This window comes from Anser brachyrhynchus (genome assembly GCF_964034855.1).
Source record: "Anser brachyrhynchus genome assembly, chromosome: 20".
Classification (NCBI taxonomy): Eukaryota; Metazoa; Chordata; class Aves; order Anseriformes; family Anatidae; genus Anser; species Anser brachyrhynchus.
Window position 1 is genome coordinate 879195 of NC_137713.1, and position 10954 is coordinate 890148.

Consider the following 10954-nt stretch of genomic DNA (forward strand, 5'->3'; position numbering starts at 1 on the left):
CCCTCCAAACACACCAAATAGCAGAGCTCGTGGAGAACCGGATGCAGCACTAAGCTTGCCAAGAGCTGGCTCTGCAAAAGTGAAGATCTCAAGTTCCCCATCTATTGATGATCCTGGGCTAAAGCACTTAGACACCCAGCACTTGTGCTGCCTCTGGCTAATTTGCACTTTAACTAGCTTACTGTTAGAGCGATCCTTGCATTAGTTAATCCAGAGGCCATCTGCTGAGGATAATGCATTTATTACCAAGAATCTACCTATCTCTGTTGTACTAAGCACGCACATAGTGAACCTCAATCATTTTAACTTAGACACTCTATTATACATACCATGAAATTTAACAAGGTATGTCCTATATGGGGCTGTAACATTGCAGCTGTGTGGACTAATTAGATAACACTCATTATTGTTCATTCAATTTGCGTTTGCAGATGCAGGGAGCTGAGTGCTGACTGCTCTCGAGTCTGATTGATTGCTCCCACTTTGCATTCATTAGGAAGGTGGCCTCAGCACAGTAGTTTTACAACATGTGTTTGCTACCACTTAACTGGTTGTGCCAGTCAAAAGCCTTGAACTGTGTCTCTTGATTAACAATATTTTGCAAATATGGTGCGGTCTATTTTAGCAGCTTGACAGGCAGACAGCGGAGCCAGCGTGCCTGGCGCACGCTACTCCCTGCAAAGCCGTCCCCTTCCCGCACGCCGAGTGGGAAGAAATACAGCTGTGACAGTAAAGGCTCGTGACAGCTAGCCAATACATCAGGTTCATAGGTGGCAGTGTCCATTGCTCATCTCCTCCAGTAGGATGTGAATTAAAGAAATAAATGGGCTTGTCAGAAGGTTTGACTTTGTCAGACAAGTACCAAACCCATAAAACTAGGACAAACATGGTTCACATTGACTGCTGCACTTTTTCCCTGATGTCTCTTCACAGCCATCGGCTGGGCTTTTTGCTCTGCTTCTCAGCTCCTCCTGGCCACTGCCAGGCGCTGCTCAGGTGGACCGGCTCTCGCATGGCTCTGGCTCTGGCCAGCCCCACAGCACCCTGTGGTCCCCAGCCCAGGGAGCCTGAACCCGGCCCCAGGGGCTGACAGCCTCCAGCCCTCCCCTGCTCAGCCCTTTGCCTGGCTGGGAGCAGTGCTGTGTCCCTGCTGGGAGCAAGGAGCTCCCAGTCCAGGCCTTCCTTCAGATCATATTTTATATCAGCCAGGCAACCAAAGCTCTTCATGGAATCCTAAGTGTTCCACAGGGCTGAGATTCAGATTATGCCTATCTGTAAATTGGTCCAGATTAGACTACATTTTGTCCAAGCCCATGATAAAGAAACAGTGCAAAAAGCAAATGACATTTGCTGAAAGTAAGTATCATCAGACTACCCCCACATCCAGGTGAAGCAGCAGACCAAGCAGTCAGACTGGAGCACCCCTGGGCGCCCACCCAGCCAGAAGAGCCCACCTCGGCAGCAGGCCGGCAGCGCTGCCGGAGGCTGCACCAGCCCGCACGGCACCATCAGTGCTGATACCGCGTGCACCCTCCCCTGCCCTTCTGGGAGGCCATGGTGGAGATGCTCCAGACGTAGGCCATCGCTGGCTCCGTGCACTGATTCCTTGCAGGAAGCTTTCACAGCTGTGCCTGCCAACCAGCCCTGCAGAGCACGGGGTGAATTCCAGAACAGCCTCAGCATGCAGTGCACAGGAGCAATCGATCTGCTGTTATCCCTCTACTTCTTTTGAAAACATTTATTCCAGCTTTGCAGACATTAGTTGAGAGGGTAGAAGAAACTGGTTCAGAAGCATTTCATGCAGCCCAGAGGCTTGGTTTCCTGGGTATCTCCAGAGCAATTCATCAGCTCCATACACCAGCCCCACTCCAGTGACTTCCAGCAGCGGGCATGAGGATCACTGCAGCGTTCTCCCATACATCAGGTGAGGGACTTAGGCATATGGTGGAGCATTGTGAAGTGGTGAATTTAGTGTGCTGCTGAAGAGGTAGGACTGGGTCAGCCCCGTTTGCAACTGGGTCAGCATTGGAGTACACATCCCCGAGGACCCAGCTCCCCACCGACCTGCTGCACTGCTAGCTCTAAAGCCTAAACCTGCCTTCAGCCCAAGTGTTAAGCCTTGCTGAACATGCAGGCAGTTCTCAGCCCCCAGGGGCCTCATGCTTTCTTTTTCAAAACAATGTAAACCCAAACCCAGGAAATAATTTTTTCTTGCAATTAAAGCTCCCCTGGCCCAGGGAGCTGCACAGCCCGCTGGTGCCCGGCCTTGGGGAACACCGCGAGTGCCCTCACCAGAGCTGTTTGTCTAGCTGATGCAAGCAAAGCTGGCAAGGTGTCTGTGAGCTGATGTCTCACAGGCACTAGGAGTGGTAAAAGCACAGGGAGAAGAGAGGAACCCCACCGGGGATGGCTAAGAAACTTTAGCAGCCCTTTGTTAGGAGCTGGGATGCCCACACAGACGGGCACTGGCATCCTCCTGCGCCTGCTGTGCCTCCCCCCGCCAGCACACAGCTGGGCACCGCCGTCCCCTATCTGCACACTCCTGCGCCTGCTCCCAGGAGCTGCTCGGAGCGAGAGGCTTTGGTCCAACCTCACCACGCTTCTGCCTCGACCAAGAGACTTGTTCAATGTCACATCAAAGCCAGGCACGGGCTCTGAGTGGCAAGTGCAGTGTCACATTTATTAGCTGCAAAACCTGGATGTGACAGCACCTTTACACTGACGAGGATTGACTTTACTACCCTTTTCTCTCAATTTACCAAATTAGTAACTAAATTAACTCTTTACCTGTCTTTACCTTGAAGTTTTCTGTCTCTTTTAGATACTGAAGAATGGCACCTGTCTGACAGCTTGTATTTCTCTTCCATGCATTGTATCAATCTGTCTTAATTTAAAAAAGAAAAAAAGCTTTGCACACCATACACCATCTTCCCTGAAAGCTTGTTTCAACTTCTGAGTGGAGTAAAGTCTCCTTGGTGCAAACAAAAACATTTAAAGATGTTCCTGAAAGAAGTCACATATTACTATGAACAAACACAAGTGATGTCGGGAGACATTGGCATTTCCTCGACCAAATTAAGGTTGTGACTATGTGTTTTACAATCCAGAATGTGCTGCATGTCTCCTTCTATTTACAGCTTTGAAGGAGAGGCGCCTTGTATTTAAGATTTTGGATCAGCGTGTAATGGTCTTGAGTCAATGCCCTCTGAAAAAAATTGGGAACTTGTCAACAGAGGTGGGTGGGTGGGCTTGGGATCAGAGCCACGTACCCCAAGCTAACTTCAAGGCTTTCACCGTGGGACCATCTAGGGGAGCAAGGCAGACCAAGAACAAGTAGTCCTGCCCAAGGACCACCCCTGCTGCCAGCCCACAGCAGGGCTCTGCCCCCGATCTGCGGCGGAGCAGCACGGGGTGCGGACGGAGGCTGGGGCACTGCGGGGCAGGGATGCTGCACCCCACGCAGGGGAGGGACGGATGCCTGCCAACAAAAGGAGGCTGCTCCATTCAGAGGGGAATCTCTCTATTGACACATCCCACATGACGTTTCACAGCTGGCTTCCCAGCCCAGGCAAGTGCACTTTAACAGCAAGATGCTGCCATTCAGAGCTGAACTGATTCCAGAGGATTTTTTTCATCAAACTCAGTGTTGCTAGGCTGCTAACACAAGGCAGCTCCGCTGCCATCATGTTAGCCAGATGATCTGTCGCTTCAGCTCATTTCAGTGTGAAACACTGTCACTTTTTTCCTCTTTGCATATGCAATACTCACTGGATAGTTCAGGTCTACACATAACATATTTATTCAACAGTAATCGTTTCATTTCTGCAAAGGAAATATGTTCCACTATTCCTGCAGCTGATGGGCTCTGGCATAAGTAGGGAGCCAAGGCTCCAAAAGGAGGGAGAATATGTTTATAGGATGAACCACAGCTGTTTGCAGTATTCTTCTGCCCTAGCAGTTATTTTAATAGGAAGAATTCCTGGAGGGTTATTTGGCTTCTGCACAGTGCATGCTGTGTTCACAGTCTCTAGTTAGGGTATTAGACAAGTGAACCTCTGAAGGCACTCCTGTTCTTGTAAAGCATTTTTAAAAGAGAACAGGGTTCAATTCTGCAGCCTGCTCACACACCAGAAAATACTTGCTCCCATGGTAGCACAAGAAATGGTAGGAAAAATGGTACATTTACATAATCTGCATGATCACAATGCTCTTCATCAGCATTGCTGAACTGCCCCAACTCCCCCAAGGTACAAGAAGAAATTACCACCCAGCTTAAAGATGCAGAGCAAGGTGAGTAAGACACTTTCCTACAGACAGGGTGAATTGTCTGCCCTCATAGGTATTTACCTGAGGATGAAAAGCTGGAACACCTTGATCCTCTTGATCTCCACGTTGCACTGGGACTTTTGTGTGTGCATGCTCACACTGAGCCACAGAGCAGTTTCTGGAGGCAGCAACTCTGGCCAGGCTTTCTGCTGTGGTGCAACAGGGACTGTTTGCTCCATTGCCATACTTCAATAATAAACTGAAGTCTATTAAAAATTCAGCAGCTCCCTGTGAATCCGTTGCTGCTTTGCCTCAGAAATAGTCACTGTCAGGACAGTCCTCAGACAACACTGCTCACTAAATGCAAAACAAAACCAAAAAAAAAAAAAAGGACAAAAAAAAATCCTTGCTGATGGGGAAAACCCCCTGGGGACTAGAATTATTTTAGCCTGCTTGTCACCCAAGGGTTTCAGAATGCTTATGAAGCACGTCTCATGACATGCCTATAGAGCAGAGGCTGTGTTTACAGAGCAGCAGGTAGCACCAGCACCTGCAGGCCCGTGGGGCTGCTGATGCTTTGGATCAGGTCTCTGTCAGTGCCAGCACAAGAGAGAAGGAAGCCCCCAGACCCCAAGGCTCCTGCAGCAGCCCTGGCTCGAGGCGATGCTGGCAACATGACAGAGCAGTGACAGCCTCGTCCCCCAGCAGAGGAGCAGCAGGTCCAGCCCACGCTGGCCTTGGCCACATCCTTGTCACCCAGCCAGAGCCAGGAGCCCCAGCCCGTGCTGCTTTGGTTGGAGCTGGCAAATGTTTGTGTCCGTCCCTGCAAGCCTCTTGCACAGCCATTGCGATTTGCTCTAGGTAGTTTAATAAGAAAATGAGTAAATCCCTCCCTGCATTTTTACTTTCAATTCAGCTGTCCAAAACACTGAATATTTGAATTTCTTGTAACTTAAAATGTTATGCTCTCATTTTTATTTTAAGAGGCACATGTGCTTCTACAGCATAGCAAATCTGTAGCAGTGCTTCCACCAAGAGGGCTTTATTCACAAACTTATGAATATGTATCACTGACTATTCATTTGGGGAGACTCATTTAATAGCCCTAGTTAGAAATGAAATCAAAGAGCAACAGAAGGACAGTGGCACGATGCAGCATTCGGCATGGCTCAGGCCCCTGCGGAAGGAGTGGCCCGGCTGAAGCCCCAGCTGAGCAGCCTACCTTGAGCCTGCTCGTCCCGCCTGAAGGATCGGCCTCCAGACCAGCTCCCGCTCAGGGCTGCCGATGGCAAACCATCAGTCTCACCTCACCCAGCCACTGCTGCCTGCCCTATGAAGTTTGTTACTCTTGACCTTTCAGTTAATAATCGGCTATTTTGTAGAGATACTCCCTGTCATTTGTAACAGTTAATATGCTTGGGAAATCCACTACCATGCACAGACATCAAATGGCTCCTCTTATCCCAAAATTGCCCTGCACCCTCCTGTAAGACAGCCGAGGTAGACAGATGTGGCTTTTTTTTCCACAGACACGGTCGGGCAGTTCCCAACTTTAAGCACCAGCTATGGCGTGTTCCTCTTCAGCCAGAACCGTCAGCTTTGCCACTTTTGCAGAGAATTTGTTTTGCAAAGGTCTAGTTCATTTGCACGACGCAGAGGAAAATCACCTGTTCTCACCCTCTCAAAGACTGCAAACCATTTCATAACCGTGGCAACAATGACACCATGCTCTCAGGATGCTTCTTATCTTCCTGGGAAGAAAGTGCACATTGCTAACGGGGAAATCACAATGAGAAGAACTCCCCAGACTTTACCCCCAAATGAGACTTTTAGATTGCCTCGCAATGGAAGAAAACAGGTGCAAACACAACCAGGCCTGTGATTATAAACTCTAGATAACTATCTGGATGTTCCTAAATATCATGATTTGTGCGTGTCATGTTTAAGAAAGCTTAGAGCATCTGACAAGAGTTAAGTGATTTACATGCCTTGAAAATCTAAGCTTTTATGATCACACAACATAAAAATCAAGTCTCACCTCACATCCAACCCCATTTCTGGAAAAAGTTTGGATCCAACTTTTGACCGTGCTTCATCTCTCCAAAAGTGTCTGCTTGGGTAGATTTGCAAATCACATTCCTGATCAGAGGTTTCAGGTTTGGCACTCTTAGAGCCAGAAACTGCTGAAAAGCATCGCTGCCTGTCAGAGCTGAAATGTGCTGCAAACACGCTGTGCAGTAACCACAGTGCTGCAAGGATCAGCACAGAGACTCAGATCCTCCTAGGTATCCAGACGTGTTATTTCTAGCTGAAAGTAATGGAAAATCAGTGGCCTAAATGAAAGTTAAATGCCTTAATACTTCTGTGGAAAAAGATGTAAGAGACCAAAGCTTCGCTAAATAACATCTGCCAAATCGTGTTTCAGAAAGCTGGCCAGAAAAAAAAGAAAAACCTAACAAATATCCTGTTACCCACACAGAAAAACAGATAACAGTTTGCTATCACCAAATAATGTTTCTCACACACAGAAATGCCATCTTTTATCTAGATATTTAGATGAGAACAGAACTTCAGTGTTTCTTGTCAGTGCCATTAGTTTCTCTGGAGAGAATATTAGAGCGCTGCTACTGACAGAACATCAATAACATGGAGATAAATTCTTCTGAAGCGTTAATTTTCTCAGCGTTGTGAAATCTAACTTATGCATCATCACTATACATCAGTGAGGGGATAATATGAGAAGGCACTGTAAGCACCCTGCTACAAATAAAACAATATAATTCAAGTGGAATTTGTTTTTGAAAGAGGTTTATGTTTGGTGCCAGACCCTGGGTTTCAACAGCTTCCAATTATAATACCGCAGCCTGACACACTCATTGCTGCCTCTATGTGCCCATTTCACAAAAACCTCTGCGATAAACACAAGTTAAAACAAGGGCCAGATCTGCTAGCTCTAAATCAGCACAGCCCTATGAATCCAGCAGTCCTGTAAGTGCCAGAAAGATAAAGAAAGGAGCAAGCGGGGAAACTAAATGTAATTTCATTATTATGGACAGTTACATGAAAATTCACCTTTAGTTTTGTTGAGTGCAATACCACGTGAAAGATCATTTTCCCTGCATTTCTCATGCAGGCTTGATCTTTTTCTCATCTGGGTGCCCCAATCATTTGGACTCTGTGAATATTTAATTCTCACGTAGCTGATTCAGTGGCCAGCAGTTCTTCTCTTACTGTTTTCTGCACCCTGCAATGAGGTTTAAGAGAGAAAAGGACCTCTTGGACCATCAGTCGGCGTTCCCGTGAGCAAAGGACACAGGCTCCGTCAGGATAACACAGCTGGGTTTTGGCTCTCTGACAAGAACCGTGTATGAGATTGTGCCACTCTTTCCTTTTATCTGCTTTCCCTTGTGTTTACTTTATCTAGGCCATTACTAGCACCAGACAAATACTGCAAACATTTATGCACAAGTGTTCCTTAGGCTTTTTTTAATTAGTCTCAACCATTTTCTCACTCCTTTTCTATGCTGTTCCTGTGACTTTATTCTAACAGATCTGTTTACTATCAGAGTATTCACCGAAGCAGCAAATTGCACATGATTATTGGAGATTGTTCACTGAGAGTGAAATGATAAATTCATTATTAATTCTCATTATTACCTTCGCTGTCCTGCTGCCTAGGGGCCTCACTGAAACCAGGACCCCATGCTTTTGGTGCTGTAGGAGCATATTTTAGGAGGCCTGGGTTTTAATGTCACTATCTGCAAATGTCAAAAAAAAAAAAAAAAACAAAACATTTTTCCACTCCCTAGGGGTCAACTCTAGGAATAAAATAACATATCCATACAACACGTGAGTGTGTTCAGAAAAGTGCTGCCACTTAAGCTCCTGACATCCTTTGCTAATGGCCAACTGTTTTTTTTTTGTTGTTGTTGTTTGTTTTCCCTTCTAATACTAATCTTGAAATAAAAATGAAACCTGCTGTCTGCTCTTTGCTACGACCCTTTAATGGTTTGCTTCTGCACTACAGACAGGCCTGGACTGAAGATGTTGCATCTTTGTACACGTACCTTAAATAGATGCTAGCGCATGTTCAGGCTAGGGGAGCATTTCAAAGCCTAGAAGATTCTGCAATGAAAAGGTGGCCACAAGTTTCCTCATTTATTGTGTTAGCTGAGTTGGAAGAATACTTCCTGGACACCTGGAGAACACACCATCCCTTCTTCACTGCTCCTGAAATTACAACACCCAAATGACCACTCCCCATATTTCTGTCAGTAATGAACACCTCTTACAGCTCTATAGATTTAGGAGTGGTCATTTTATTTCTTTGGTATGTTCTGATCATTAGCTTAGAGGTTTTTTTGAGGCTCGTCTCCAACTTCCAGATCTGGAACCTGGAGAGCAGACGCTGAAACTGCTGAGGAAAGGGTAGGAAAGGAAAAAAGTACTGCAGAGGAACAGCTTCTAACACATCCACAGACTGCAGTTTGTAAAAATGGGATCAATACAATGTAAAAGTGCCAAAAAAACTCCATGCACACAAAAACAAAACAAAAAGGTGCTGTAAAATATGTTGGGTCAGGAAAATGAATGATCTCTGTCAGCTATTTAAAAGCAATCCAGTAATGTGAACAATCAGAAGTGAAGAAAAATCAATACATTTCTCATGGTGCAGAAATGGAAAACAAGCTGGATCTTGCAAGAGCAAAATCCATGCAAACAAAAGAAAAACAATAGATTAATTTTTCTTATCAGTAGTGTGGTCATTTCTTCAGAGACAGAACCATGTTTAGAGCAGCACTGTTTAGATGCAATAACGCGTTTATTGATGTCAGTCAAAATCCCCACTGGGGTCAGTGGTACAAAACCAAGTCTTTATACAGTAATTATGAATTATGAATAATTGTTTTATTCCCATCACATTTAACCGAAAGTCCACTAGGAAGACCTCAAGCAAAGATAGGAGAGAGCATGCCAAATTCAACCCACTCTCCACTCCTCTGCCTAATTTTCAGAAAGAGCAGGAGAGCAAAGAAGAAAAGTACTACTACTCCTATTAGAGAAACCAGACAATTAGGGGAATGATTGGAGTGTCCCAAAGCGGCCATTTCTGTATTCCAAACCGTAGCCAACTTCTAGCTTCAAGTAACAGAGGGAAAATTGCATCAGGAGGTGCAAGGAAGAAATTTCTGTAGGAATTGAGGTGATTGGCGGGGGAGCGGGGCAAGAAGGAGCTTGACTGAAACTGCAGAAGGGACTTGTTAATACAAGGGGAAAAACTCCAAGGGGAAACGGATTGGTGGACAGAGCAGAACGTAGCAGTCCAATTTTTCATGCTGTCCAGCACTCTACAGAGCTACACAATTTATCTCACAGGTCTCAGCACCATGTGTGCACAGAAAGACAGATCTATTAATTTTCCTTTCCAAACTTTCTTCTCCTATTGGACATATAGCTAGAAACATCATGGAAATGAAAGACTACAGAACCGTCTCTAAGACAATGGGAACTGCCAGACTTTAAGTCAGTTCTTGAACTTCAGCCAAACTTCTGTTTGTCGTTATTGGAGGTACACGATTATCCAAAGCTCTTCTCTCTGTATCTTTTGGTTGCAAATGCAGTGGCCAGCACTGCTTTTAATTCCTCTAGGCTTCTGAATGTGTTCACAGGCAGCCACCCTTGCCAGCAGAATTCAGGAAATCTGTACTTTCAGCAATCCAGGTTATATTTGGCCAGGACACCTAGCCCAGGCAGTGCAGGTGTCAAGTCCTCTAAAACGAGGAGGCAGCCTCTGTACATGACCCATACACCGTTTCCATTTGGTAACCCAACACAAGTTTACAAGCACAAAGACTGGGGATTTCTTGTCCCCTGCAGTTATCCCTGCACAGCACGTTTACTTGTACGCTGGTTTCCTGCAGGCAGGTTACAGTTGAGTGACCTCGTCTATCCCGGTGTGTTCCAGTTATTGCAACGGACGCTCCCACTTACTAACCTAAGTGATAGTAACTTCCAGAACAGCCCAGAACAGCTCCGTGCAACACAGGCCTTCGCAACACCCTCCACACTTCTGTGGTAGTGCTGCAACAGAAACTTTCCTTCCTTTCCTAACAGCTTACGTACAAACGCCTGTCTGGAAGGCGACAGAGCCGCAGCCCCGTGGTGGGCAGGGCTGGCAGGGCCCCAGCTGACCCCGCACGACCGTGGACTCCCAGAACCCAAGCTCTTCCCTGAGCAGATTGTTTAAAAGAGTGACGCAGAGGAATGGGTCTCACTGACATTAAAATGCAACACAGGACGTGAACGAGGGCCAGAGGGTATGCAAGCACTACAGGAACCAACCAAGGAACAAAATCACTACTGCCAAAGGGAATAAACTGGTCACTGCTCCCGTTCCTGACCATGAAGGCACCACGTGTGCTGCTGGCAGATGCTCCCTCACTGCCCTGATTCTTCTGTACCTCGGGTGGGCCAGGGCATCCCTAGGAGAGCTGCAGGAAAGTTATCTGCCATACCAGCACTCAGCACAGCCCTTGGCCAGCACTACAGGATGACCCTGTTGTCCAGAATCTCAGCTCTCACTAATTCATTGGTTGCTGAAGTGGCAGAATAAAACTCCCCAAAAGGCCCATTTTGTCTTCATCACATGGTGCACAGGCACACAGGGCACCTGGATGCAAGCACAGAG

The 10954-nt window shown here is 46.6% G+C and overlaps 1 long non-coding RNA gene across 1 annotated transcript; it reads right to left on the bottom strand.

The window, feature by feature from the left end:
- Positions 1-24: 24 nt before the first annotated feature.
- LOC308180611 lies at positions 25-5653 on the bottom strand. The gene is made up of 3 exons (XR_013941075.1): positions 4348-5653; positions 2788-2884; positions 25-1976 (listed from the first exon to the last, which is right to left on the bottom strand). It is a non-coding gene; the product is annotated as an uncharacterized lncRNA (long non-coding RNA).
- Between the last annotated feature and the right edge of the window lie 5301 nt (positions 5654-10954).